The sequence below is a fragment of the Aotus nancymaae genome, unplaced genomic scaffold (assembly GCF_030222135.1).
Source record: "Aotus nancymaae isolate 86718 unplaced genomic scaffold, 86718_ANA_hifiasm-v0.15.2.pri h1tg000020l, whole genome shotgun sequence".
NCBI classification, from domain to species: domain Eukaryota; kingdom Metazoa; phylum Chordata; class Mammalia; order Primates; family Aotidae; genus Aotus; species Aotus nancymaae.
In genome coordinates, this window is record NW_026988432.1 from 55,685,132 (window position 1) to 55,712,675 (window position 27,544).

Genomic DNA, 27,544 nt, shown 5'->3' on the forward strand with positions numbered 1-27,544 from the left:
CAAAGATCCATAGTATCTTATACTTTACAATCTTATAGTAAAATTAACAGGATATATGAGAGAGAATGAGAATCGATGGATAGAGGCAGACAGATAAAATGGACAATTGGCCCTCAGACTGCTTCCATGCTTTAATAAGTATCACCTGAGGAGCTTAAAGGACTGCCCCTTTTTACTGAAAGGTCTCTACTATTAAAATAGTCTATTTTCCTTTTTTTCTTGATGATCAAAAAGACCACTCCTAGTAGAAGTCCTTTCACACTCCCCTATGTCCAGTTGTTTAGAGCTGAGCCAGCCCCCGGGGCCCTTGGCTGCCACCAACCACTACTACCTACTTTGTGTGTTAGTGGAGGCCTCCCAGTCCTGTGGAGCTGATGATCTGGTAAATAGATCTTGAGGCTTTTTAAAAGCATATTCCTGGAATTCTGGCTCCCTACTGTTAAAATAAATAAATTCTCTACACCAGCCTGCCAGAATGGAGTTGGGCTTTAGAGCTAAGGTCAAGGGTAGGGTTAATCAGCAGGGGTCTCACAAAACCCTAGAGGCTGACATTTCAAGGCAGAGTAACTGCTTTTTAAATGTAAAAGTAAGTGTTTGCAGATTCTGGAAACAAACAAACAAACTTGACTTGGCCTCTTTTCTTGGGGGTCAGAGGCAATCCGTAGTTATCAGGTGGTAAAATCATAATTAAATAAAGCTCCAGGCTTTATTTAAGGAGGTAACTTTTCTGAGGCTTAACCTTGTTTTGATCAGGTAATTTTCCAACACAGAAAATGGGCTCATATCAAACAGAGTCCTTTTAATGGACAAATTTAAGCACAAAATGTTGTTTCTAAGGTGGCATCTTTGGTGAAAACACTAGAGAATCAAAAGACTATAAAATTAATATCAAGAAAATATTTAACTTCAGTTATATACTTGGCACAATTTCAGTCTTTTAGCATAAAACAGATTTACCTGTAATTGCAACCTGGTTTAGATTACTTGAGAAAAACAAACAAACATGTCCCCTAAGTCTGACATATATTAAAAAAATCACATAATTCTTTTTTTTTTGAGATGGAGTTTCGCTCTTGTCACCCAGGCTGGAGTGCAATGGTGTGATCTTGGCCAACTGCAACCTCCACCTTGTGGGTTCAAGCAATTCTCCTGCCTCAGCCTCCCAAGTAGCTGGGATTACAGGTGTGTGCCATCACACCAGGCTAATTTTTGTATTTTTAGAGAGACGGGGTTTCACCATGTTGGCCAGGCTGGTCTCAAACTCCTGACCTTGTGATCCACCCACTTTGGTCTCCCAAAGTGCTGGGATTACAGGCATGAAACACCACATCCGGTCTTTTTTCTTTTTTCAGACAGAGTCTCATATTGTCCCCAGGGCTAGAATGCAGTGGCACAACCTTGGCTCACTGCAACCTCCGCCTTCCAGGTTCAAGCATCTCCTGCCTCAGCCTCCCAAGTAGCTGAGATTACAGGCACCTGCCACCATGCCTGGCTAAGTTTTGTATTTTTAGTAGAGACAGGGTTTCTCTATGTTGGTCAGACTGGTCTCGAACTCCCAACCTAGGTGATCACTGGCCTTGGCCGCCCAAAGTACTGGGATTATAGGCATGAACCACCACATCCAGCCCCATTTGTTAATATTCTTGTATCTATGTTTATGAGAGACATTGGTCTGTAGTTTTCTGGTAATGTTTTTGGTTTTGTTTTAAGGTGATGCTGGCCTCATAGAATGATTTAGGAAGTATTCCCTCTGCTTCTGTCTTCTGAAAGAGGTTGTAAAGAATTGGTATAATTTCTTTCCTAAATGTTTGGCTTTTTTTTTTTTTTTTTTTTGAGATAGAGTCTTGCTCTGTTGCCCGAGTAGCTGGGACTACAGGTGCATACCAGGACTCACTGCTAATTTTTTTTTTTTTTTTTGTATTTTTAGTAGAGATGGGGTTTCACCATGTTGGCCAGAATGGGCTCAAGTGAAATTAACACTAGCAAAATAATTAGGTTTCATAGAGACCTACAAAAATGCATTTAATGTACAAATACAGAATCACAGCATTTTTAGGCCAGAAGAGGCATTGTTGCCAAAGTTTTTGGAGCACAGTCCTACATGATATTTCATTTAAAAGGTATTCTATAGTCAAATAAGTTTAAGAAATGGTACATATTAATACTTTACCCTCATCTTGAGAACCCACAACTCAAATAATTATATTAAAGATGGAAAGAAATTCTAAGAACCCAGTATAACTTTGTTTAACCAGGAGTTTGTGAAACACACATGAGCATGTAGCCCCCCAACTTTTTTTTGAGATGAAGTTTCGCTCTTGTTCCCCAGACTGGAGTGCAATGGTGCGATCTGCAACCTCTGCCTCCCGGGTTCAAGCAATTCTCCTCCCTCAACCTCCCGAGTAGCTGAGATTACAGGCATGTGCCACCAAGCCTAGCTACTTTTGTATTTTTAGTAGAGATGCGACTTCTCCATGTTGGTCAGACTGGTCTTGAACTCCTGACCTCAGGTGATCTGCCTGCTTTAGCCTCCCAAAGTGCTGGGATTACAGGCTTGAGCCACCGCGCCTGGCCTTCCTTTTTTTTTTAATTATAATATCTATTAACATTTTGTAGAATGATTTCTCACTCTTTGGGAAACAGTGCTGTAGACTGATGCCCTCATTTTTATAAAAAGAGAAGACACAGGGATAAACTGATCTGCTTAACAAAACAGTCCATTATTTACTTAGACAACTTCATAGGTAAGCTACAAAGTATTGTTATTGTTAATTATTTATTTAGAGACAGGGTCTCACTCTGTCGCCCAGACTGGAGTGCAGTCGCATGATCTCGGCTCACCACTAACCTTTGCCTCTCAGGCTGTGGCAATTCTCCTGCCTCAGCCTCCCAAGTAGCTGGGATTACAGGCATGCAACACCACAACCAGCTCATTTTTGTATTTTTAGTAGAGTTTCACCATGTTGGCCAGGCTGGTCTCGAACTCCTGACCTCAGATGATCCACCTGCCTTGGCCTCCCAAAGTGCTGGGATTACAGGCAATGAGCCACTGCACCTGGCCTATTTTTTATTTTTTGAGACAGGGTCTCACTCTGTCACCCAGGCTGGAGTGCAGTGGCACAATCACGGCTTACTGCAGCCTCTACCTCCTGAGCTCAAGCGATCCACCTCAGCTTCCTGAGTAGCTGGGACTACAGGTACACCACACCCAGCTAAGTTTTTGCATTTTTTGTAGAGACAGGGTTTTGCCAACTTACCCAAATTGGTCTTGAACACCTAGGCTCTAAATATCCTCCTGCCTTGGCCTCCCAAAGTGCTGGGATTACAGATGTGAGCCACTTTGACTCTTAAGTGGGATTATGTAAATCAAAGAACTCAGCATCTGATGTAAATTGAACTATTTTGGGGAAGGGGGTAAATTAACTGTTAATGACTTAGCTATGAAAATATCACCATAAACGGCCCTTACAAAGTGCAGTAGAGAACTACCCTACAGAACTCTGATAACTCCCATTCACTGTGATTTTGCCCTTCTCTGATCAATGTCATCAAATTCTGTCTTCTATTGTTACCTACCTGCCTCATGTGTATTTCTTACCTTTCTGAGTAGATTCCAAGCTCCTAGAAACCTAGAAGGAATTCTTACTTTTCCTTAGAGTCACCTGAGGCACATTATAGTCTCAAGAAACACTTTTGAAAGGCTCACAAATGACCAATTGAATGGAATAGGGTCAGCATGAAGGATTACGAAAGAAGCCAGCCATCCACGTCTTTTCTGTTTTCAGTGCAGTACTCTCCCTCTCTCTCAGCTTGTATGGCCAGCAACTATTTCTTGGCAGTTTTTCCTAGGGGTCCACAGTAAAGGAGGCTGCCATTATTCAAGGACGCTCCTTGATCCAACCAAAATTCCAGCGGATCAGTGAGGAGCGCCTCAAATCAGCAGGACGTGCCCCCTGGCCTGCCCAAAATCTGAGGCAGCATTCCAGAGATCAAATGGGCTTTACTCAATAATAAAATGGGAGCCTGAATTTATTTCTACTTGTTTGGTCTCTGATTAATTAGGTACATTCTCCAGAATACAAAACAGCTGCTTTTTTGACAGTGTTCCTTAAAGAGAAGTGAATCCCAGAGTAGGAACAGTTCTAATGATTGTTTTAGTTTGTTTTATGACGAGACCTTAGAGAAGTCGAAGAGTAAGAAAGGAGACTCCCTATTCCTCCTTGTTGCTGACAGTCTAGGCTGATAGTAATTGGAGAGCAAGTCCTGTGCTGAAAAGATTCAAACACACCCATGATCCACAAACTGCAATATGGACTGTCTGCAAACTGTTCAGATTAATTAATTCTTTTTGCCTACAGACAACTCAATGAGGGCTCACTGTGTAGACATCATGTTCTCAGCACTGCTTTAGGCGCCATGGGATTCTAGAAGAGGTATCAAGGTATGTTTCCTCCCTTCTAGGGATTTACAATAAGGTGAGATAAGACTAACACTGAAAGCAGCTGTGGACAATACAAGGCAGGATATAGGATCCAGTGCTGACTTTGGGGCCTTGGACTTTAACTGTAACAGAAATTTGGAGAAGGAGGAAAAGTCCCCGGACGTTTCAGTCATAAAAGAAGACTTCATGAAGAAAATACAACAGGAATTAAACATTAAAGGAGAGGCAGCATTCCAGGCAAAAGAGGCAGGCTGTCCTTTTCAGTTTCATGCCATATCATTGTGTTAATTATTTGACATGCCCCAATTCTTGATTGCTACAAGGTGAAAAGATATATAAGCCAACACTCTTTCGATCACTGGGCTACTGCTTTTTAAAAATTACTGTTAAGATATGTTTATCTAGCTGGGCGTGGTGGCTTACACCTGTAATCCCAGCACTTTGAGAGGCTGAGGTGGGTGGATCACCTGAGGTCGGGAGTTCTAGACCAGCCTGACCAACATGGAAAAACCCCATCTCTACTAAAAATACAAAATTAACTGGGTGTGGTGGCACATGCCTGTAATCCCAGCTACTTGGGAGGCTGAGGTAGGGGAATTGCTTGAACCCAGGAGGCAGAGGTTGCGGTAAGCCGAGATCGTGCCATTGCACTCCAGCCTGGGCAACAAGAGCAAAACTCCATCTCAAAAAAAAAAAAGATAAGGTTATCTTAGTGGCCTATAAATAAATTTGCTCCTTTTCCGTTTTACCCATTTGGCATGCTCAGGTCAATAATTTGACTTACTAGGTTTAGAGTTATCAATTAGATGAATGCAGGTTATTAACAGATTAAAAAGAAAACAAAGTGTTTACCATGTGCTAGGCCCTGTGTTAGGTGCTGGGGAATAAAACAGTGTATAAATAATCAAGATGCCTGTCGAGTTTAAAAGTGATAGCAGAGACAGACATACAAAGAACAACATGATTATAATTATACTATGAATTGTCAGAGAAAAACATAGAGCTATAAGAGCAGATATCAGAGAAGTCCAGTTTACATTGGAAAGGCAGTGACAAATTTTATGAGGAATTGATAATTTAGGCTGAGACCTGAAGTATGTAAAAGTTAGAGGTAGTCGGACAGGAACAGAAATGCAGCTAATGTGCTCTGGAGAGCAGAATGAGATGAGGCTAGTCAAGTAAGTAGAGCCAGATCATACTTATCTATTTATATTATAAATAAATTATAAATTATAGCAAGCTGAAATATTCAGCAGTGATGACATTTAATTTTTATCTTTTTTTTTTTTTTTTTTTTGGAAACAGAGTCTCACTCTGTCACCAGGGTGGAGTACAGTGGTTTATTTTATACCATAAACTGAAGCATGGTCACTAAGCGAAATTTAACTGCAAATTCAACATTTAGTTGTGTGCAAAAATAAAATAATATAGTTGTAGAAGACTAAAACTGTCAACTTATGGAAGAAAATGACAAATTCCACTAATTCATTTATTTTTGCATCCTACTGAAACTCTATTAAAATATTAATAAAGGGATTTTTTTTTTTTTTTTTGAGATGGAGTCTCACTCTGTTACACAGGCTGGAGTGCAGTGGCACAATCTTGGCTCACTACAACCTCTGCCTCTGGGGGTCAAGTGATTCTCCTACCTCAGCCTCCTGAGTAGCTGGAATTACAGACATGCCACCATGCACATCCAATTTTTGTATTTTTAGTAGAGGCAGGGTTTCACCATGCTGGCCAGACTTGTCTCGAACTCCTGACCTTGTGATCCACCAATCTTGGCCTCTCAAAGTGCTGGGATTACAGGCGTGAGCCACCATGCCCAGCCTGGATTTTTTGTTTTTTGTTTTTTTTGAGATAGACTCCTGCTCTGTTGCCCAGGCTGGAGTGCAGTGGCGAGATCTTGGCTCACTGCAAGGACTCCACCTCCTGGGTTCAAGCAATGCCCCAACCTCAGCATCCCGAGTAGGTGGGACCACAGGCACGCAATAACACACCTGGCTAATTTTTTTTTTTTTTTTTTGAGACGGAGTCTCGCTCTGTTGCCCAGGCTGGAGTGCAGTAGCTTGGCTCACTGCAACCTCCCTCTCTCAGGTTCAAGTGATTCTCCTGCCTCAGCTTTCTGAGTAGCTGGGATTACAGGCACACGCTACCATGCCCAGTCCTAATTTTTATATTTTTAGTAGAGACAAGGATTCACGATGTTGTCCAGGGTGGTCTCAAACTCCTGAGTTCAAGCAATCCACCTGCCTCAGCCTCCAAAAGTGCTGGCATTACAGGCATGAGCCATCATGCCTAGCCGTTTTTGTTTTGAGATAGAGTCTCACTCTGCAGCCCAGGCTGGACTGCAGTGGCGTGATCTCGGCTCGCTGCAACATCTGCCTCCCCGGTCTCAGTTAAAGCAATTCTCCTGCCTCAGCCTCCTGAGTAGCTAAGATTACAGGCATGCACCACCATGCCCAGCTAATTTTTCTCTTTTTAGTAGAGACGAGGTTTCACCATGTTGGCAAGGCTGTCTTGAACTCCTGAACTCGTGATCCACCCACCTCGGCCTCTCAAAGTGCTGGGATTAGAGGCATGAGACACCGCACCCGACCAGCCCTGGTATTTTTTAAAAGACAGAAATCCATAGGGCTATAAAGGACATAAAGGACCAGAAAGGAGACAACAGGAACAAAACTCTGAGAGCGGGAAAGAGATGGATATATGACAACAGATCTAGCAGATTTGAGAAAGCTAATGTCTAAACTTCCTGGAAGCAAACCCATACAAGGATTTTCCAAAGTCTTAGGAATTGGTGGCATCAGGTATAGTTGGAAGTTGGGACTCAAAATAGAAGGCTAAGTCAAAACTATGAAGTAGTTTAATTCCCAGATCTCCTCTTCAATTCCACAAAGCTGGATGACTGTCTTTTACCTCACAAAAGAATGGAGGTTTATTCTTTAAAGTTGAAATAGAGGTTCCTGGGCTGTGAGCACAACAGGCACACCTGTAGTTGGGGTATTAGTCTAAAGCAGAAGTATTAAGTGAATATTTGTAAATTTTGTGCTGAATCCTGTAAGCCATCTTCCCCTTTTAATCTCACAGGGCACTACATCTATATATTAACCTCCAGGAAGGTTACTGGAAGATCTTCTCTGAGGAAAGTTAACCCTCCAAGGGGAAACACCTAAAGGTACAGATAAAGGGATTCCCCAAATAATTGATCCAGCCAGATCATCCTGTATTAAAGCCTTACCTATGTGCTCAAAGATTACTGTCAGCTTCTTAGTGTCCCTCTTTTGAATGTGAACTTATAACCAAGGACCACCGAATACTGAAGAAAAGTCTCTGGTACAAAAGGTAAAAACCAAAACAAAGTGGAAAAAGAAGTGTGAAGAAAACAGAACTATGCATGGTGTTATTAGTTTATTTTCACACTGCTATAAAGATACTGAGACTGGGTAATGTGTAAAGAAAAAAGGTTTAATTGACTCACAGTTCTGCATGGCTGGGGAGGCCTCAGGAAACTTACAATCATGGCAAAGGGGCGGAAGTAGGTATGTCTTACATACTGGCAAACAAAAGAGCATGTGTGAAGGAAGAAATGTCAAACTCTTATAAAAACATCAGATCTTGTGAGAACTCGCTATCACAAGAACACATGTTGGAACCACCCCCAAGATCCAATTGCCTCCCACCAGAGCCCTCCCTTGACATGTGGGGATTACAATTCAAAACGAGATTTGGGTGGAGACACAGAGCTAAACCATATCACCTGGAAAGAGAAAATGTCAAATAATAAATCAATATATTTAGAGAGATGAGAGATGCTATTAAATATATAGAAGAACAGAATCATGTAAATACAGTTCTTGCAAATTAAAAATGTGTTCATCTAAGGAAAAATATAAGTAGAAACACTGGAAAATAAAATTGAAAAACTATTCCAGGAAGTAGGGTAACAAAAAAAAAATTGAAATGGAAAATTGAATAGAAGAGTTAGGAAAATTAGAGGATCAGTCCTAGAGATCCAACATACAACTAGTAGATGTTCTAGACAGAGAAATGAAAGGAAAAAAATTATCAAAGAAATAATTCAAGAAAATTTTCTAGAAATGAAGGACACACATTTTCAATTGAAAATACCCAACACTATCAATAAAACTAGATTCACCCCAGCTGGGCTCAGCGGCTCACACCTGTAATCCCAGCACTTTGGGAGGCTGAGGTGGGCAGATCACCTAGGTTAGGAATTTGAGACCAGCCTGACCAATATGGAGAAACCCCGTCTCTACTAAAAATACAAGAATAGCTGGGCGTGGTGGTGCATGCCTGTAATCCCAGCTACGCAGGAGGCTGAGGCAGGAGAATTGCTTGAACCCAGGAGGCAGAGGTTGCAGTGAGCCAAGATCATACCATCACACTCCAGCCTGGGCAAAAAAAGAGAGAGAAACTCAGTCTCAAAAAAAAAAAAAAAAAAAAATAGACTCACCCTAAAGCATATCATTTTGAAATGTATTAAAATTAGGAATAAAGAGAGGATTCTACAAGCTATTAGAAAAAGCAGGTCATATGCAAAGGATCAAGAATCAGAATAGGTTAATACTTCTCATTAGAAATAACTGGAATGTAGAAGACAATAAAGAAATATCTGCAAATTTGTGATTAAAAAAACTATTTCCAAGTGGTAATTCTAGGCCAAATTAAACTATCAATCAAATGAGAGAGCCAAATAAAGACATTCTCAATTACAAAAGGCTTCAAAACTTTACTTTTCATGTATTCTTTCTCAGGAAACTCAGAGAATGTGCTTTATTCAAATAAAGGAGTAAATTACAAATAAGCAAGGTGTAAGAAACAGGAAACAAAGGGTCCAACATAACACAAAAGCCAACAGAATTCTCAGAATGATGGAGAAGAAATATCCCAAGACAAATATCTGTCTACCAGGATAGAGGGGAATTGGTCCAGATTGGCACAAGCCAGAAAACACAGGGAAAGCTTAAGAAGATTAAGTTGATGAAACATCTGATACATGTGAATGTATTAAGAGACTTAGACAATTAGTGGAGATTTGGGGGTTGGCTTAGTGAAAAAATATTCATATATAGACAACAAGGCAAACAAGACATTACACAATAATTAATCCTAAAGAAAATAAAGAGTCATACAGAAAAGACAAAATAATCATAGTTTCCTATATGGCTTAGCTGTTAATAGTATTTACATAGTCATGATATGTATAGGTATAGTTAGATCCATATTAATCTTTGTTAGATCCATCTTATTTATATAATTTTATAATAGACTACTAATGTAATTTATATAATTATTAAAAAGTAAAATGATATAACAAAAATTTTATCTGTATTGGGAAGATGGAGGATAGGAAGAATGCAAGTATATTGTGGGAACATGTCAGGGAGAGGGAAGATCTAAATCTTTGTCTTCATGTGCTTTATTCATAATGTCTAAAACTGACAAATCATAAAATAGCAGTATAAGTGTATTATTTAGATAGAGGTAAATATCAAAATTATTAGACAAGAGGAGAAGTAGTAGGGAATAGCTTATGTATATTATTTTCCTAATAAGCCTTGAGAACTGTTTGGTTTTTCAAGTATAGGCATGTAAAATTTTGATAAAAGCAAAAGTAAATAAATTTATACTGGTGCTGTGGAGGATACAAAATGAACAAGATCCAGTGCCTCAAACTGCTTATTGTCAAGTTGGCAGAAGACAAGCTTGTGGGTGATGGTTAATGTGATGTGCTCTGAGAAATTAAAATGAAAGCTATGGGAACCCTGAGGAGAGAGAGGTTACAGGCTGCAGGGATAAAAATATTTCTCTTGTCTAGTGAGGAAAGTATGGTCTGATTTCATCTGATGTAGTGAAAGCAGGATGTACTGAGAAACAAGGCCAGGGAGGGAAATTGAGGACAGACCTCTGAATGACCTTGAATACCACATTAAAGCTTTTGGAACCCAATGGAAAATTGTTAGGTATTTGGAACAGGGAGTTGATATGATCTTAGCTGTAATTTAAGAAGATCATCTGGGAATAATATATAAATTGGATTGAATAAAGGAAAAAAAGGCAAGAAAATGAGAAAGAACCTAATTCAATAATCCTGGGCAGAGGTATGAGAGTCTGAACTTGAACAGGATTGGTAGAAACAGAAGGGCAGGGAATGATAGGAGATATTTCTGAGACAATAGTTAAACCCACTTTTCATAATTTGTCTATTTACTTCTGCATTACTCCTGTTGGAAATTCTTAATGGGGACTGTGGCTTTAATTGGCTGATTACAAGGAGGCCAGGAGCCAAGTAAACCACATTGATTTGTAGCTTACTTTTTTTTTTTTTTTTTAAAGTCAACTGGTTAATAAGCCTTAGAACATTCTGATCTTGGAACAAATGCTTGATGTAATCTTACTTTCTAACATTATATTTCATTTCAGTTGGTTGCCATATTGTTAACTAAGGACTTCAAAAAGAACTCTGTTTTACTTTTCATCTTCTCATTATTCTTATGAGCCAAACTTTTTTTTTTTTTTTTTTTGGAGACAGAGTCTTGCTTTATGGCCCAGGCTGGAGTGCAGTGGCACAATCTAGGCTCACTACAACCTCCGCCTCCCAGGTTCAAGTGATTCTCCTGCCTCAGCTTCCCAAGTAGCTGGAATTACAGGGGCCCACCCCCAAGCCGGGCTAATTTCTGTATTTTTCATAGAGACGGGGTTTCACCATGTTGGCCAGGCTGGTCTCAAACTCTTGACCTCAAGTGATCCCTTCATCTTGGCCTCCCAAAGTTTTGGGATTACAGACCTGAGCAACCACATTCGGTGAGCAAAACTATTATTTATTTTTATTGTTTATTTTATTTATTTTTTTGAGACGGAGTTTCACTCTTGTTGCCTAGGCTGGAGAGCAGTGGCACAATCTCGGCTCACTGCAACCTCTGCCTCCCAGGTTCAAGCGATTCTCCTGCCTCAGCCTCCTGAGTAGCTGGGATTACAGGCATGCGCCACCACGCCCAGCTAATTTTTGTATTTTTAGTAGAGACGGGGTTTCACCATGTTGGCCAGGTTGGTCTAGAACTCCTGACCTCAGATGATCTGCCCACCTCAGCCTCCCAAAGTGCTGGGATTACAGGTGTGAGCCATCGCACCTGGCTCCAAACTATTTTTAAATAAATTAAGAAATAATTAATAAATTGGCAAAATCAATTACATTTAATCACTACAGAGATTATACAGCTGGTCACACTGACTTCAGTTTCTTCCATATTCCCATTCTACCTATCATTTACAACACTGTCAGATTAATATTCCTATTTAATATTTAATCACCCACTCAAATTTATATAGTGATTCCTTAATGCCTGCCCCCACAAAGCTACATATTTTCTGCTTAACATTCAAGGCCTCCAAGACTCGGTCCCATTCACCTGTGCACCTTTACCTTCAATGACGTCTAACACCACACCTCCACTCCATCCTGGCTGTCTCTTTATTGCCCCTATCCTCAACATGCACATTTGCACCTCACTGTTTTGCTTTCAGGCCTTTCCTACCTGGAATTCCCTCCCTTAACCTTTACCCTTATTCAGATTCTTACTTGTCCTTTAAAGCAGTCTTTTTCCATCTCTGCTTTCCTCTGAGAAAATGAGATCAGGCAGTCTTCCCAAGTATTAGCAAAGCTGGTCAGTAGCAACTCAGAACTTAATTCTGAACATCTTAGTAAACTCGGGAGAAAGACTAAGTACACTTTGTCATCCTTCCAGAAAAAGACCAAAGGTTGACTCTCATTGGCCTGGATAGAATCACATGCTCACCCCTGAACCAATCACAGCACTTCTGGTGAATTCAGCCTGGGTCACATGATTAAGCCCGAACTAGGGGGCTGGGGGACCAGTCTCAGGTAGGTTCAGGCCTTTCAGGCCCGGCAAGGTGGTTTACGCTAGTAACCCCAGCACTTTGGGAGGCCTAGGCAGGTGGATCACAAGGTCAAGAAATCGAGACCATCCTGGCTAACATAGTGAAACCCCGTCTCTACTAAAAATAGAAAAAACTAGCAGGACGTGACTGCACGTCCCTGTAGTCCCAGCTACTCAGGAGGATGAGTCAGGAGGATCACTTGAACCCAGGAGGCAGAGGTTGCAGTGAGCCGAGATTGTGCCACTGCACTCCAGCCTGGGTGACAGAGCGAGACTCCGTTTCAAAAAAAAAAAAAAAGAAAGTGTTACTCTGGTGTATCTTGTCTACATGTTCAGATCGCTGGCTGGCTGCCATTTGTGAAAATTACTTAAATGTGGGCTGAGACTGTTTGCAAATAAAACAGTAGTGACAACAACAAATTTTAAACAGTAAAGACCACATACATTGAGAAGGCAATATATAAAGACATGAGAAAAAGAAGTAAAAACAATTTTAACAATTACCTAAGCGTTAACTAAATAAGGTTTGAAAATGATAACTGAGACTGAATTATATATAAAGTTTAATAGGGTACGATGGCAGAACTATTACAATATGCATGAAAAATGACATTTTTTAAAAAACAAAAGACGTATAACTACAATAAGATTTTGGATAAAAGTACTGAAAAACCGACGATTAAAAGAGAAAATGTCTTAAGAAAACTAATATTATAAAAGAAGATAAATAGGCTATAAAGAAATATGAGATTGAAAGATGTTTGATGGGTTTTTGCTGAACCCAAATTTTTGCAGAGGTGTGGTGAGGTGAAGGTGTTGGAAAGGGGTGGAGGAATCTCTAGCCCTCCATATCAAAGAAAAGCCAAGATTTTAAGCCCAGAGCCTGGAACTCTCTTGGGACTCTATACTGACCAGCATCTGCCACTGTAATTACAAAAGGTGTTACCTGACCAACTTCATGCTACAATGTTAGGTTATTGGTGTGAAGCAAAACAAAATTTTACTTTCTTAACATCCTTTAAATAAGTGTTACTTCCCTTAATAGCACTGCCATGCTTGGTCAGGGAGAAAGGGAAATCTAAATCCTCATTTAACAGCTTTAAAAATGTTCCAGCTATTATTTTTAAGCCTATACATTTTCCCTTCTAAAATTCTCTAACTTCTTCAAAGTTTTGTGTTTTTCAGTTCTAACTTTGACGGTCTTAGGTGTTTTAAATTTGCTCTTGATAGAAGTGCCAAATACTAGAAGTTCTTTAGACCTTGCCTTTAGAATGCATAATGTAAAATTCTAAATATAAGTTCTCATATAATCAGAACAAAAATAATTTTCCTTTAATTTGTGTGGCATATACTTTCTAAGTATTTTTGTCTCTGTTATAAGTGAATATCACAACTTATTTCAGGATCAAAATATAGTGAGGAAGAAAAGGTATATCTAGTGATCAAACCTAAATTTAATTTTAACATTTTCCCCTGGGGTAAAATAGGGATGAAAAATAAGTTATATATGTCTATATTCTGGCTATAGTTTAAATTTTTAAATTTTTTTTTTTTTTTGAGGTGGAGTCTCGCTCTATAGCCCAGGCTGGAGTGCAGTGGTCCAATCTCGGCTCGTTGCAACCTCCACCTCCTGGGTCCCAGTTCAAGCAATTCTCCTACCTCAGCCTCCCAAGTAGCTGGGATTACAGGTAGGAGCCACCATGCCCAGCTAATTTTTGTATTTTTTTAGTAGAGACGGGGCTTCAGTATGTTGGCCAGTCTGGTCTTGAACTCCTGACTTCGTGATCTGCCTGCCTCAGACTCCCAAAGTGCTGGGATTACAGGCGTGAGCCACCATGCCCATCCTAGCCATAGTTTAAATAGACAATATTTTCTGTCTTCAGTGAAATTTTCATCTAATATCCAACATTTCTTAAAGCAAACCTCCTAAACAATAACAAAGTATGAGGAAAGTCCTATATCTAAAATAATCAATTAACTATTGCTAGTTAAATTTATGCTTGTGTTTCTTTAAAAAAAAAAAAAAGATAGGGTGGGCGTAGTGGCTCATACCTGTAATCTCAGCACTTCGGGAGTCTGAAGCAGGTAGATCACCTGAGGTTAGGAGTTCGAGACCAGGCTGGCCAACATGGCGAAACCCCACCTCTACTAAAAATATAAAAATTAGCTGAGTGTGATGGTGCATGTCTGTAATCCCAGCTACTTAGGAGGCTGAGGCAGGAGAATCGCTTGAACCCCGCAGGCGGAGGTTGCAGTGAGCTGAGATTATGCCACTGCACTCCAGCCTGGGCAACAGAGCAAGACTCCACCTCAAAAAAAAAAGATAATAGCTACAATCAAACTAGCCTGATCATAAATCAGTGCAGCACCTTTCTGGGTCTTAACAGATGTTCCACTTACTTCACTTGTAGTCATCTCTTCTCTAGCACCTAGTCTATGTTGGTGTCCCAAGGTGCTGCTCGTAAGGCACGTCCATCAGCCTTTCATCATTTTCCCTGGTAGTATGAACAGAGGATTAGCAGCACTTGGGGATTTTTTAGGCTCTTAGAGATCTACAGGATTCTTATGTACTTCACAACAAAATCAAATGCCATACAAGATTGTGGCTTTTATATTAACCATCATGACCACAAAACATAGATAATAGATATAGATAATATCTATATATAATTGTATGGACTTTTACATTACTATATAGATATTAGTTTGGACTTTTTTTTAATTACTAAAAGGGGTACCAAATATCTCTGGTGAATTTTGAGAAATGGTTTATAAATTTGAGGATGCAATTTTAAAGACAATCCAGCAAGTGCTTTCTAAAGTCCACTTGGCTCAGCTGAGTCTCCATGTTTGAGTGCATTTTAGACTAGTTCATTGAACGTGATAGAAAATATCAAAGATTCCAAATCTCCCAAACACTTGAAGCTTGTTAAGTTATTCTTATGAGTATCTACTTGAGAACATTTGCCAGAAGGAGCAAGCATCAAAGGAAGCGTAGCTTGGTTAAAAACAAGTAAACAAACATAGGAACTGGCGCTTGAGCCCTGCAGTGTCACATACTGGTTGTGTGGCTTTGGGTAGTTACTTAACATTACTGATCTGTTTCCTCAGCTGTAAAACAAGAGAGCAACACCTACTTGATAGGGTTGATGTGAAGACTAAGTAAGTTAAATGGGAAAGCACAGAAAGTGCCCAGCTCAGCCACTGACACATAGAAATATATTCAATAAATGGTAACTAATGTTTTTAAAAATATGTTAAGGAAGCGATATCTAAGGCATGACTCCTATATATAATATTGGCTACCATAATCTGGACAATCGTTCCCTATCTCCTCTATTCAATCTTGGAAAAAATATTTTTGGAATAAGAAATAAAAAAAATTTTAATAGTTTTACACAAACTATATTAGAAAACAAATTAACTTGAATTTAGAAGCAATAACTTCTGTGCATTAAAAGGGGTGCCTAAATATTATTTTCAGATAGTTACATGTATTTATAATGTTCCTTCCCTGTGCTAAACTGAGGATGAAGGAATAAATTGAATCAAAATACATGGTGAAAAATAACTAGATTCAGAAGACCATGAGAGAGAGAAAAAAAAAAAAGCAGATGATAGGAACACTTTATTCCAATCCCTTAAAATGTGATTCTCAGTTTCTCTGTTAGATCAGAAGACAAAAGAAACATTGTCTAGGCTCAGGCTGGCTGGAGATTGATCTGCTGAATAGAGCTAAAAATAAATTTCCAGGAAAATTTAATAGATTGACTTTCCCTATACCATACCAGTAAATTTTATGGGAGAAATTACCCCTCTTTAATGAAAGGAATAAGATGTTGCTCCATTTCTCACTTAATCAGTGTAAATCTCCGGGGAAGGGCAGGCTTGTCCAATAAAGTTTCTCCAATAAAATGAATTGCAAAGAGGCTAGACTGTTTAATAACAAGATGAAATTTTTAATTATTTGCAGGAGCTGCATTCACTGTATAACAAAAAGCATTATTACCACAGGAGAAATACTTTCAAGACTAATATAAGACTAATATGTTCTTTTACTAATACAAGTAACTCCTTTTGGGCAGTTCTGATCATTTAGAATCCAATAGAAAAAGAACATTGTCGGTAATATCTGCTGTAATAGAAAGCAATATCGAATCCTCTTTTCTAGAAGGATAGGATTGTGATGGCTAGGCAATGTTCCTACAGTTTCAATGCTTAAAGTGTCTCATGGTTCTTTTTACTATGTGAACTTTCTTAGATTAGTTGAAAGTTTTTACCTGACTGAGGTGGTTCCTGAAGGGTTCTACGTAAAATAGATTTAGAATGGAGTTGGCCTCTTTCCCAGAGCTAAGGGCTCACAGTGGCTTGGGTAGCTTGGGCAGAGACAGGTAAGAAAATTATTGGCCGGGTGCAGTGCCTCAAGCCTGTAATCCCAGCACTTTGGGAGGGCGAGGGAGGCGGATCACAAGGTCAGGAGATCAAGACCATCCTGGCCAACATGGTGAAATCTTGTCTCTACTAAAAATACAAAAATTAGCTGGGTGTGGTGGTGCATGCCTGTAATCTCCGCTACTTGGGAGGCTGAGGCAGGAGAATCCCTTGAACCGGGGAGTGAGAGTTTGCAGTGAACCAAGATGGAGCCACGGCATTCCAGCCTGGCGACAGAGTGAGACTCCATCTCAAAAAAAGTAAAAAGGAGAAAAGAAAATTCTTGTGGTAGGTGAGAGGCAGTGACTTGGACCAGGGTGGTGGCAGTGGAGATAAGAGTAGTGGACAGATTAGAGATATATTCTGCAAGAAGAACCAATCAATTTTGTTTGCTAATGATTTGGTTATAGATATGAAGGGAAGGGAAAAATTAGGAATACCACAAAGTTTGAGACTAGAATAATTGAAGGGAGTGGAACTATTTACAGAGCTGGGAAACTGGGAGATTGTTATATTTGAGAAGGAAAATAAAACTTAACATGATATGAGCCTTTTGTGTATTAAAAAAATTTAAAAAATTTAAAATAATTAAAGCACTATCAAGCTTTTGCTTTTGAAAACATGTTGTAAATTTTTTTCCTTGGTATAGTGTTGTTTTAGTGTAATCTTCAGACCTCTTTTAAACTATTTAACACTTAGATAGCTCTATAGATATCATAATAGATCATAAAATATTTACTAATTCATATTGCAAAGGGTAAGAGTTTATCTTTTATAAAAGATTAGAAAAAGCTTTAAAAGACAAATTTTTCAGCCCCTTCACCAATTTCCATTTTTTACCCCCAAGATACAACTCATTATATGCTTTTGAAAATCAATACATTTGTTTTGTTACCAGTACTAGTTGGGATAGCAGGGCTAAGCCAATTTATTTTTTATTTATTTATTTTTTTTTTTTGAGACGGAGTTTCGCTCTTGATACCCAGGCTGGAGTGCAATGGCGCGATCTCGGCTCACCGCAACCTCCGCCTCCTGGGTTCAGGCAATTCTCCTGCCTCAGCCTCCTGAGTAGCTGGGATTACAGGCACGCGCCACCGTGCCCAGCTAATTTTTTGTATTAGTAGAGACGGGGTTTCACCATGTCGACCAGGATGGTCTCGATCTCTTGACCTCGTGATCCACCCGCCTCGGCCTCCCAAAGTGCTGGGATTACAGGCTTGAGCCACCGTGCCCGGCCCCAATTTATTTAAGAGTAGTTTTTGTTTTGGGATTCAGTCATTCCTTGTTGAACCTGCATATATAAAGCCTTGGTTTCATTAAAACAAACAACTTCAGGACAGAAACGCTTTTATTTTTAACTCTAAGATTTAACCAGGAAAACAACAATTTTAAAAGCGGAGTATAGAGGTAGAATTAGTGGCAACTCATTTGCTCAAACAAAAGATAAGGGTGACATCTAGTGTTTGTTAGGAGTATCTGTAACTTGGACTACCATTTTCTCAATTACAGCAGAAAAACAAATGAGAGGGAGACAAAGGAAAAAGACCACTGTGATAGCCACCGCAATTGAAAATAGGGACATAATTTCTGAGAGCTCAGAGAGGGGCACCAGATATGGATTTAGAAATTAGGGAGTTGCATTCTGAGGTAGGTACCTCCTGAGCTGATAAAGGAGGGATAGTCACAGGTGACAAGGTCAGGAAGAGCACTGATGTCTAAGACCTGAGTCAGGGTGGGAAATCAAGGAACAACATGATATTGTGGGCAAGTTTAACTGCTTCAGACAAAGCAGGGGGAAGTGAGTGCCTGGAAGGGAGGACAGAGATGGGAGCAAAGCTGAGATCAAAGAGAGTTTGTAATTTCTATGTAATGAGAAGTCACTCAGGAGACAGCCTTGTATGGTGGCCCACCCCTGTAGTACTAGCTACTTGGGAAGCTGAAGCAGGAGGATGGCTTGAGCCCAGAAGCTTGAGGCTGCAGTGTGCTATGGTCATGTCACTGCAATTCAGCTTTGGTGACAGAGCAAGACCCTGTCTCTAAAAAAAAATAATAAAGATAAAAATAGAAAGCAGAGAGACAGCCTTGCACTTCAGATACAACCCTGGCAGCTTGTGGGGGAATGTATTGAGATGGGAATTCAGACTAAAAGTAGGATGTTATTATAGTAGATGATGTTAGTAGTAAGGAGGAAAAAAGGATGACTCAGATAATTGGAAGAAAAAATAAATAATTAGATTTGATGGCTGGATGTCACCTCCTTTTAGAATTCAGGCAGTTTATATTTTTATCAATTAATATTTTAACATTCTATTTAAAAGAGTAAAGTTAGTGGGAAAGATGATTGATTTCATGTTGACAAGTTAATCTTGAGCTGCATGGGAAATAGTGATGTGTTGATGCTAACAGGCAATTGAATATCTATTTCTTGAAGCTTTGAGGAGAGGGCAAAGTGGAAGATACAAATTTACTTTCATCAGTGCAGAGGTGGTTGCTGAAACAATGTGAACAAGATTACCTGGGAAATATATATAGTATAAAATAAGAGCATTGATAGAAAAGACAATACTAATGCCTAGTTTAAAAGAATAATTTGTCATGCCTGTAATCCCAGCACTTTGGGAGGCCGAGGCAGGTGGATCATGAGGTCAAGAGATTGAGACCATCCTAGCCAACATGGTAAAATCTCATCTCTACTAAAAATACAAAAATTAACTGGGCATAGTGACACGTGCCTGTAGTCCCAGCTACTCAGGAAGCTGAGGCAGGAGAATTGCTTGAACCCAGGAGGCGGATGGAGGTGGCAGTGAACCAAGATCACCCCACTGCACTCCAGCCTGGTGACAGAGTGAGACTCTGTCTCAGGAAAAAAAAAAAAAAAGAATAATTTGAAGTTGGATTTGTTCAGAATATATTAGAAAGAAAGGAGATAATTTCTTTAATCTCAAATTATAATTCACTGATGAGGATCAGTGTTTCAGAAGTTCCCTGTTGAGGTCTATCTATACAAATATTCAATGAATACATTTTATGTTTATTAACTATATTAATCAGAACCCTTTTAGCAAAGGATAGGAAGTAAAGTGGCAAAATAGTTCAGAGAGTTGCTCATATCCTTCATCCGGCTTCCCCTAATGTGAACTGATATCGTATATAACTTTAGTACAATAACTTGACAATTTTTTATTTCAGAAAAGATGGCATCCTTTCTAAAACATTGTGACATAAATTCCTAGTCAATTAAGATGAGATGTGACTATTATACTTAATAGTATTTCCTTAGAATTAAAGAAAAAATTTAAATCTGGAATTTTTTTTTTTTTTGAGATGGAGTCTTGCTCTGTTGCCCAGGCTGGAGTACAGTGTCATGATCTCAGCTCACTGCAACCTCCACCTCCTGGGTTCAAGCAATTCTCCTGCCTCAGCCTCCTGAGTAGCTGGGACTACAGGCGTACACCACCATGCCCAGCTAATTTTTTTGTATTTTGGTAGAGACGGAGTTTCACCATGTTGCCCAGGCTTGTCTCAAACTCCTGAGTCAGGCAATCTGCCTGCCTCGCCTCCCAAAGTGCTAGGATTACAGGTGTGAGCCACTGCACCCAGCCTAAATCTGGAAGTTCTTAAAGTCAAGGACATTTGACATCTTTGCCCCTTTCCAGTTGTATTTTAGATAAAAAGTTTGCTTGTTTACATAATAAATTAGGCTGTTTTTCCTCCACTAGAGTACTGATGAAAAGTACCACAATCATTATTGAATAATAGGTAGGAAATGTCCACAGATAAATGGAAACTATAAAAAAGAGACAAATACATATTCAATAACTAAAAAGTACAATTTATGAAATAAAAACATTCACTGGCTGGGCTTAATAGTGATTGGGGATAGCAGAAGAAAGGATCAGTATGTTAATCTGAGTTTTCTGAGAAGTAGACACCAAGAAGGAATCAAATGTGCGGGGGTTTTTTTTTTTTTAATTTCAACAGTTTTTGGGAAACAGGTGATTTTCTTGTTACTTATGTTCTATAGCGGTAATTCTGAGATTTTGGTGCACCTGTCACTCAAGCACATACACTGTACCCAATGTATAGTCTTTTATCCCTCACCCCCTCCTTCCTTTGGATCACAGATTTGTCCACCAGTCCTCTGTCCTTCGCATAACAATCCTGCCTTGGTTGAGCATTCAAATGTCTTTGGAGCTCTACAACTTTAACAATTTAGATCTTCAGCCTGACACTTAGCTGGGCTTACCATTCCCCTGTAAAATAAGGGTTTCTTTGTAAACTTTCACTGAGGGTCTATGGCTTGTCTCTAAATTTTTGTTCATAGTCTTCAATCCCTCCTTATCCTTCTGCAGAACATTAATGCAATTTAGCAATAACCAGTCAACTCCACTGACTTTGTAGGTATTGCTCCCCCATATTTTTCAAAAGTCTCTGTTTTTCTGTTTGTTTTTGAGATGGAGTCTTACTCACTCTGTCGCCCAAACTGAAGTGCAGTGGCCCTATCTCAGCTCACTGCCAGCTCCACCTTTCGGGTTCAAATGATTCTGCCTCAGCCTCCTGAGTAGCTGAGATTACAGGTACATGCCACCAGCTAATATTTACATTTTTTAGTAGAGGCAGGGATTCACCATGTTGGCCAGCCTGGTCTTGGACTCCTGGCCTCAAGCAATCCACCCGCCTCGGCCTCCCAAAGTGCTGGGATTACAGGTGAGTCACTGTGCCTGGCCTCAAAAGTCTCTGTTAACTTACTTTTTACAACATTGCTCTCCACTGATACAGTTTCTCAGTTCACCACCAGTGAAATATTCCACAATGGAGGTGCTATCTTTTTCCAGGGGCTCTCTTTTCTCCACCTGCCAACAGAATAGCATCCTATAGCCTGCCAAGTAGTGGGTGAGTCAACCCCAGAGCCTCATCTCACTGAGTGTTTTGTCAATCCACCCATGATTTAACTTACTTTATTCAGGTTTCTCCTCAGAGCAAACACTAAGAATGGATTAAACATGAAAGGCTTTTATTCAGGGAAAGTATTGTTACAGAAAATGTGGGGGAAGGGAACTGTGGAAGGCTGTAAGAACCTCTAAATCTGTCCTGCAGTGAAGGGGAGAGGAAAGGAAGGTTAGGTGGAAGCTTACTAGACTGTCTTGACATCCAAGGAAAATTCAGCAAGGCCACTGGGGAGTCCTTGAGCCAAAGTCAGCCATTAGAGGGGTCCTTAAAACCTTTGCCATACTCTGTTTGGGTGGGAGCAACCTGTTGGAAGTATGTCCTCAGCACAAACATAGTGATGAATTTCAGAGTGTAGCAGCTCAGATCCTCAGTCAATTATGCTTCCTGTAGCTACAGGCCTGATTATTCTCATGACCACTACAGTCTATGAACTTGGAAAAGGAACATTAGAAGTTATGCATTCTGAAAATGAAAGGGAGCTAAGATTAACAACAATGAGCAGAGCCTCAGTGATGTGTGGAATATTTTAAATGATCTGCATTAGTCTATTTTCACACTGCTATACGGAACTTTCCAAGACTGGGTAATTTATAAAGGAAAGAGGAGGTTTAACTGACTCACAGTTCTGCATGTCTGGGGAGGCCTCTGGAAACTTACAGTCATGGTGGAAGGCGAAGGGGAGGCAGGCACCTTCTTCACAAGGCAGCAGGAGAGAGGATGATGCAGGTTGACCTACTAAACACTTATAAAACCGTCAGACTCGTGATAACTCACTATCAGAAGAACAGCATGGAGGAAATCACCCCCATGATTCAACTACCTCTGCCTGGTCTCTCCCTTGAAATGTGGGGATTATGGGGATTATAATTCAGGATGAGGTTTGGGTGGGGACACAAAGCCTAACCATATCATTGTCTAACGTAAGTATAATTTCAGTCCCAGAATGAGAAGGGAAAGAGAATGGAACAAAAAAACAGCTGAAGAAAAAAGCAGCTGAAGTTTCCCCAAATTTGGTGGAAATAATCTACTTACATATCCAAGAAGCTCAATAAATTCCAGCAAGGTAAGTACAAGAAAATCACAACTAGACACATCATAGCACAACTACCAAAAGCTGAAGTAAAGAGATTATATTGAAAGCAGCTGGAGAAAGACATTACACACAGAGGAACGGTGAAATGAGTAATGGATAATTTTTTTCCTGAGAAACAGTGGATGCCAGAAAAAAATGGAAAAACATCTTTAAAGTGTGTCTAGAACATTCATTAACATGAATCACATGTTAAGCCATAAAACACATCTCGCAAAATTTCCAAACATTGACATTTTACAGAGCATGTTCCTTGAACACAATAAAATTAAAAGATAGAAAAGAAGAAGTAAAATTGTCTTAATTCACAGATGACATGATTCTTTCTACAGAAACATCAAAACGAATGCCCAATCAGTGCTAGGTGAAATAAGTGAATTAGTACAAGGTTGTAAAGTACAAGGTCAAGAGGCAAAATTCAATTGTATTTCTGCTAACCAGTAAATAATTGAAAAATTAATATTTTGGCTGGGCGCGGTGGCTCACACCTGTAATCTCGGCACTTTGGGAGGCCGAGGCGGGCGGATCATGAGGTCAGAAGTTTGAGACCAGCCTGGCCAATATGGTGAAACCCCGTCTCTACTAAAAATACAAAAAAATTAGCTGGGTGTGGTGGCACGCGCCTGTAGTCCCAGCTACTAGGGAGGCTGAGGCAGGAGAATTGCTTGAACTCGGGAGGCGGAGGTTGCAGTGAGCTGAGGTCACGCCACTGCACTCCAGCCTGGCGCCTGGTGACGGAGTGAGACTCTGTCTCAAAAAAAAAAAAAAATACTAAAATACTAAAATTATCTGGGCATGGTGGTGAGCACCTGTAATCCCAGCTACTCAGGAGGCTGAAGCAGGAGAATCACTTGAACCCGGGAGGCAGAGGTTGCAGTGAGCTGAGACCACACCATTGCACTCCAGCCTGGGCAACAGAGCAAGATTCCATCTCAAAAAAAAAAAAAAAAAAAAAAGGAAAACAAAAATTAACATTTTAAATGCCATTTACAATCATATCAAAAATGTAAATCACTTAAATGTAAATGTATAAAATTATGCAAGATTGCTACACTAAAAACAAACAAACATTGAAATAGATATTAAATAAAACATCAATGAATGGAGAGCTCTATCACAATCACGAATTAGGAGACACAGTATTGTTGAGATTAACAGTCTTCCAAAAGCGATCTATAAATTCAACACAATTCCAACCAAAATTCAAATATACCTTTTTTTTTTTTTTAGAAATTGAGACATTGAGATTAGTGGCTCATGCCTGTAATCCCAACACTTTGGGAGGCTGAGGTGGGTGGATCACCTGAGGTCAGGAGTCTGAGACCAGCCTGGTCAACTAAAAATACAAAATTAGTTTGGCATGGTGGTGCGTGCCTGTAATCCCAGCTACTTGGGAGGCTGAGGCAAGAGAATCGCTTGAACCTGGGAGGCAGAGGTTGCAGTGAGCCAAGCTCACTGCACTCCAGCTTGCGTGACAAAGAGATACTCTTCCCACCACCCCCGCCCCCAGAAAAAATGCCAGCTAGTCGACATAGCTGGCCTAATCACATTTACACTCACTTACGTTTTTTTATTTTTTTTTTGAGACAGGGTCTCACTGTTGCCCAGACTGGAGGTGCAGTGGCATGATAACAGCTCACTGCAGCCTCAACCTCCTCAAACAGTCAGGCTTTCTGGCCAACATGGTGAAACCCCACCTCTACTAAAAATACAAAAATTAACCGGGCATGGTGGCATGTGCCCATAATCTCAGCTACTTAGGAGACTGAGGCAGGAAAATTGCTTGAACCTGGAAGGCAGAGGCTGCAGTGAGCTGAAATCGTGCCACTGCACTCCAGCCTGGGTGACAGAGTGAGACTCCATCTCAAAAAAAAAGAAAAAAAAAGAGAAAGAAAGAAAAGAAATGCAAATGTACAAGATAGTTCACTATAGCACTGTTTGTGATAGTCACAGATTTGTAACAACCTTTAATTTGTAGGAGTCCATCAAGAGGGAACTGCTTGAATAAAGCATCATAGCACATCTATACAAAGAGTACTGTTCAACCATAAAAAGCAAGGCACTTTATGAAATGGTAGAAAGATTGCCAAGATTTGTAGTTAGATGAAAAAAGGTGCAAAACAGTTTGTGTTGTCACTATTATTTGTGTAGAAAAAGAAAGAAAACAGGTAAATATTGATTGTATGCCACTTACATACTGGAAGGACACCAAGACACTGAGAACAGTGGTTACCTGTTACAGGGAGACAGCATTTCCTTCTGGAAGGGAAAGCAGGCACCTGAAATCCAGAGGTGGGCAGAGGCAAACACAGCTCATGCTTTGTTGGGCAACTGCTTCCTGGGCAGCTGATCCTGGACTTCCAGGAGGTGCTAGGCCAGGGCATGTGGCCAGCTCCGAGAACAGGCTTGAAGAGATGGAAAGGTATTTTTTTTTCAAGATGGAATTTCGTTCTCATTGCCCAGGCTGGAATCCAGCGGTGTGATCTCGGCTTACTGCAACCTCCACCTTGGGGTTCAAGCAATTCTCCTGCCTCAACCTCCCAAGTAGCTGGAATTATAGGCATGCGCCACCACACCCGGCTAATTTTTGTATTTTTACAGGTGTTATTGCCGAGAACCCACGTCTCACGGCCAGATTTTTAGAGAAGAGGACTCCACATGGGTTTCTTGGTCTATTTATTCAGTTTTTTCATCTCTACCAGTTACTCTAGGCGGTTCCAGAATAGCTTCACTCTTTAATTGGAATCACCATTCCCAACACTCACATTGATGTAGTCTGGCCCACTCTCCAGATTTCTGCACTTAGGTGGATTCCCCTAAGGACTTTCACCTTCATTTTCCGGCTCCGGTTATGTCCCTCCCTCCACCCTTCCCCGCACCTGTCCAACAAATGTGTCCAATCATGAAGAGAGTTCAGTTCCTTTTCCACAGGATTCTTGGACCCCATTCAAAGGTGGAAATACGCCTAGTCACATGTTTAACAGACATTCCATTTAAAGCAAACATGTGGCCGGGCATAGTGGCTCACACCTGTAATCCCAGCATTTTGGGAGGCCGAGTGGGCAGATCACCTGAGGTCAGGAGTTTGAAACCAGCCTGACCAACATGGCGAAACCCCATGTCTACTAAAAATACAAAAATTGGCCAGGCATAGTGGTAGGCACCTATAATCCCAGCTATTTGGGAGGCTGAGACAGGAGAATCGCTTGAACCAGGGAGGCAGAGGTTGCAGTGAGCTGAGGTAGTGCCACTGCACTCCAGCCTGGGTGACAGAGCGAGACTCTGTCTCAATAAATAAATAAATGAATGAATAAATAAAGCGAATATGTGGTACTTTGGGTCAGATAACTGCCAGAAGTATTACTTCCCACCTCAAAGGTGCCTGGTGTTTTTTGAGTGGCTGCATGGCCATAGCTATAGTGGGCACCATGGGAGATGGGCTCACAGCCCTGCAGTTCTTCTGGAGTTAGGATGCTGAGGCAGTGGTGGCAGTGAGGGAGCTGGATGAATCTGCAGAAAAGGCTCTCTTGGAACAATTTGGATTCCCTTTAACTGGAACAGAGACAAGGTAATGCAGACAGAAAACATTGTATATTTAAGCCTGATCCCAATATCCCTCCAAACTTCAGGGCCTTCAGCGAGGACTATATTGGAAGCTGGTAGTCATGAGGACACACAGCTCCAGCTGGAAATAACAAATGTTCAAGTAAAGGCTGAAACCTTTTACCTTTCTACTGTTGTGCCTTGGGATTTCGTAATAATTCTGGATGTTGGAACAGAATAGAAATGTTCTGTTGAGAACTAACAGAGAGGTTTGAAGATTTTGGGTAGTATCTGGGCCTTTGACCTTACCTCAGACTAGAAGCAATGGAAAGAAAAGAGGTACCAGGTGATTGGTGAGGACAAGGTGGCAGTCCCCTCACACATTTATGAGGTAATCCTGGCCTGTAGAAGCCCAGTTTCTACTGAACTAATGCCACTAGGGGTCTTTGTTATACCTAGTGAAGCCATTGGCTTCCAATCCTAGTTAACTGGATTCCAAGTGAGCCTCTAGGAACTAGAGAAGTTGTCAGAACTGATGTTTTTTCCTTGTTGGCTAGAACTAGTGATGTCAGGATCTGCTCCGTGGAAACCTGTAAGGACCTGGATTTCGAGGAGTTCACTGTACCTGAGCACAAGATTGAGGAAGCCCAATCAGTGCACAGACGGAAAAAATCTTGGAAAATTTGAAGAATGCAGAGATTGAATCAGATGATTACTTCATGAGCCCCACGTGAGAAGAAACTAGAAGAACTCAAAGCTCAGGGGCAGTCAGGAACCCAGACAAGAAAGCCATGCTGGTTTTCATCTCAGAACATGTATGATATTGGCTGGATGCAGTGGCAATAATCCTAACACTTTGGGAGGCCGAGGCAGGCAATCACTTGACCTCAGGAGTTCAAAACCAGCGTGGCCAACATGATGAAACCCCATCTCTACTAAAAATAGCAAAATTAGCCAGGCATGGTAGTATGTACCTGTAGTCCCAGATACTGGGGAGGCTGAGGCAGGAGAATCACTTGAACCTAGTAGGCAGAGGTTGCAGTGAGCTGAGATTGTGCTACTATACTCCAGCCTGGGAAACAGGGCAAGGCTCTGTCTCAAAGAAAAAGAAGTTAAATAAATAAGTAAACAAGACTGTGTGATATAATCTGTAATGAAGCAGTCATG

The 27,544-nt window shown here is 40.5% G+C and overlaps 1 pseudogene; it reads left to right on the forward strand.

Annotated features, from left to right (window-relative positions):
* Window positions 1-268: 268 nt before the first annotated feature.
* LOC105712062 (nuclease EXOG, mitochondrial-like) lies at window positions 269-27,223 on the forward strand (annotated as a pseudogene).
* Window positions 27,224-27,544: the final 321 nt, after the last annotated feature.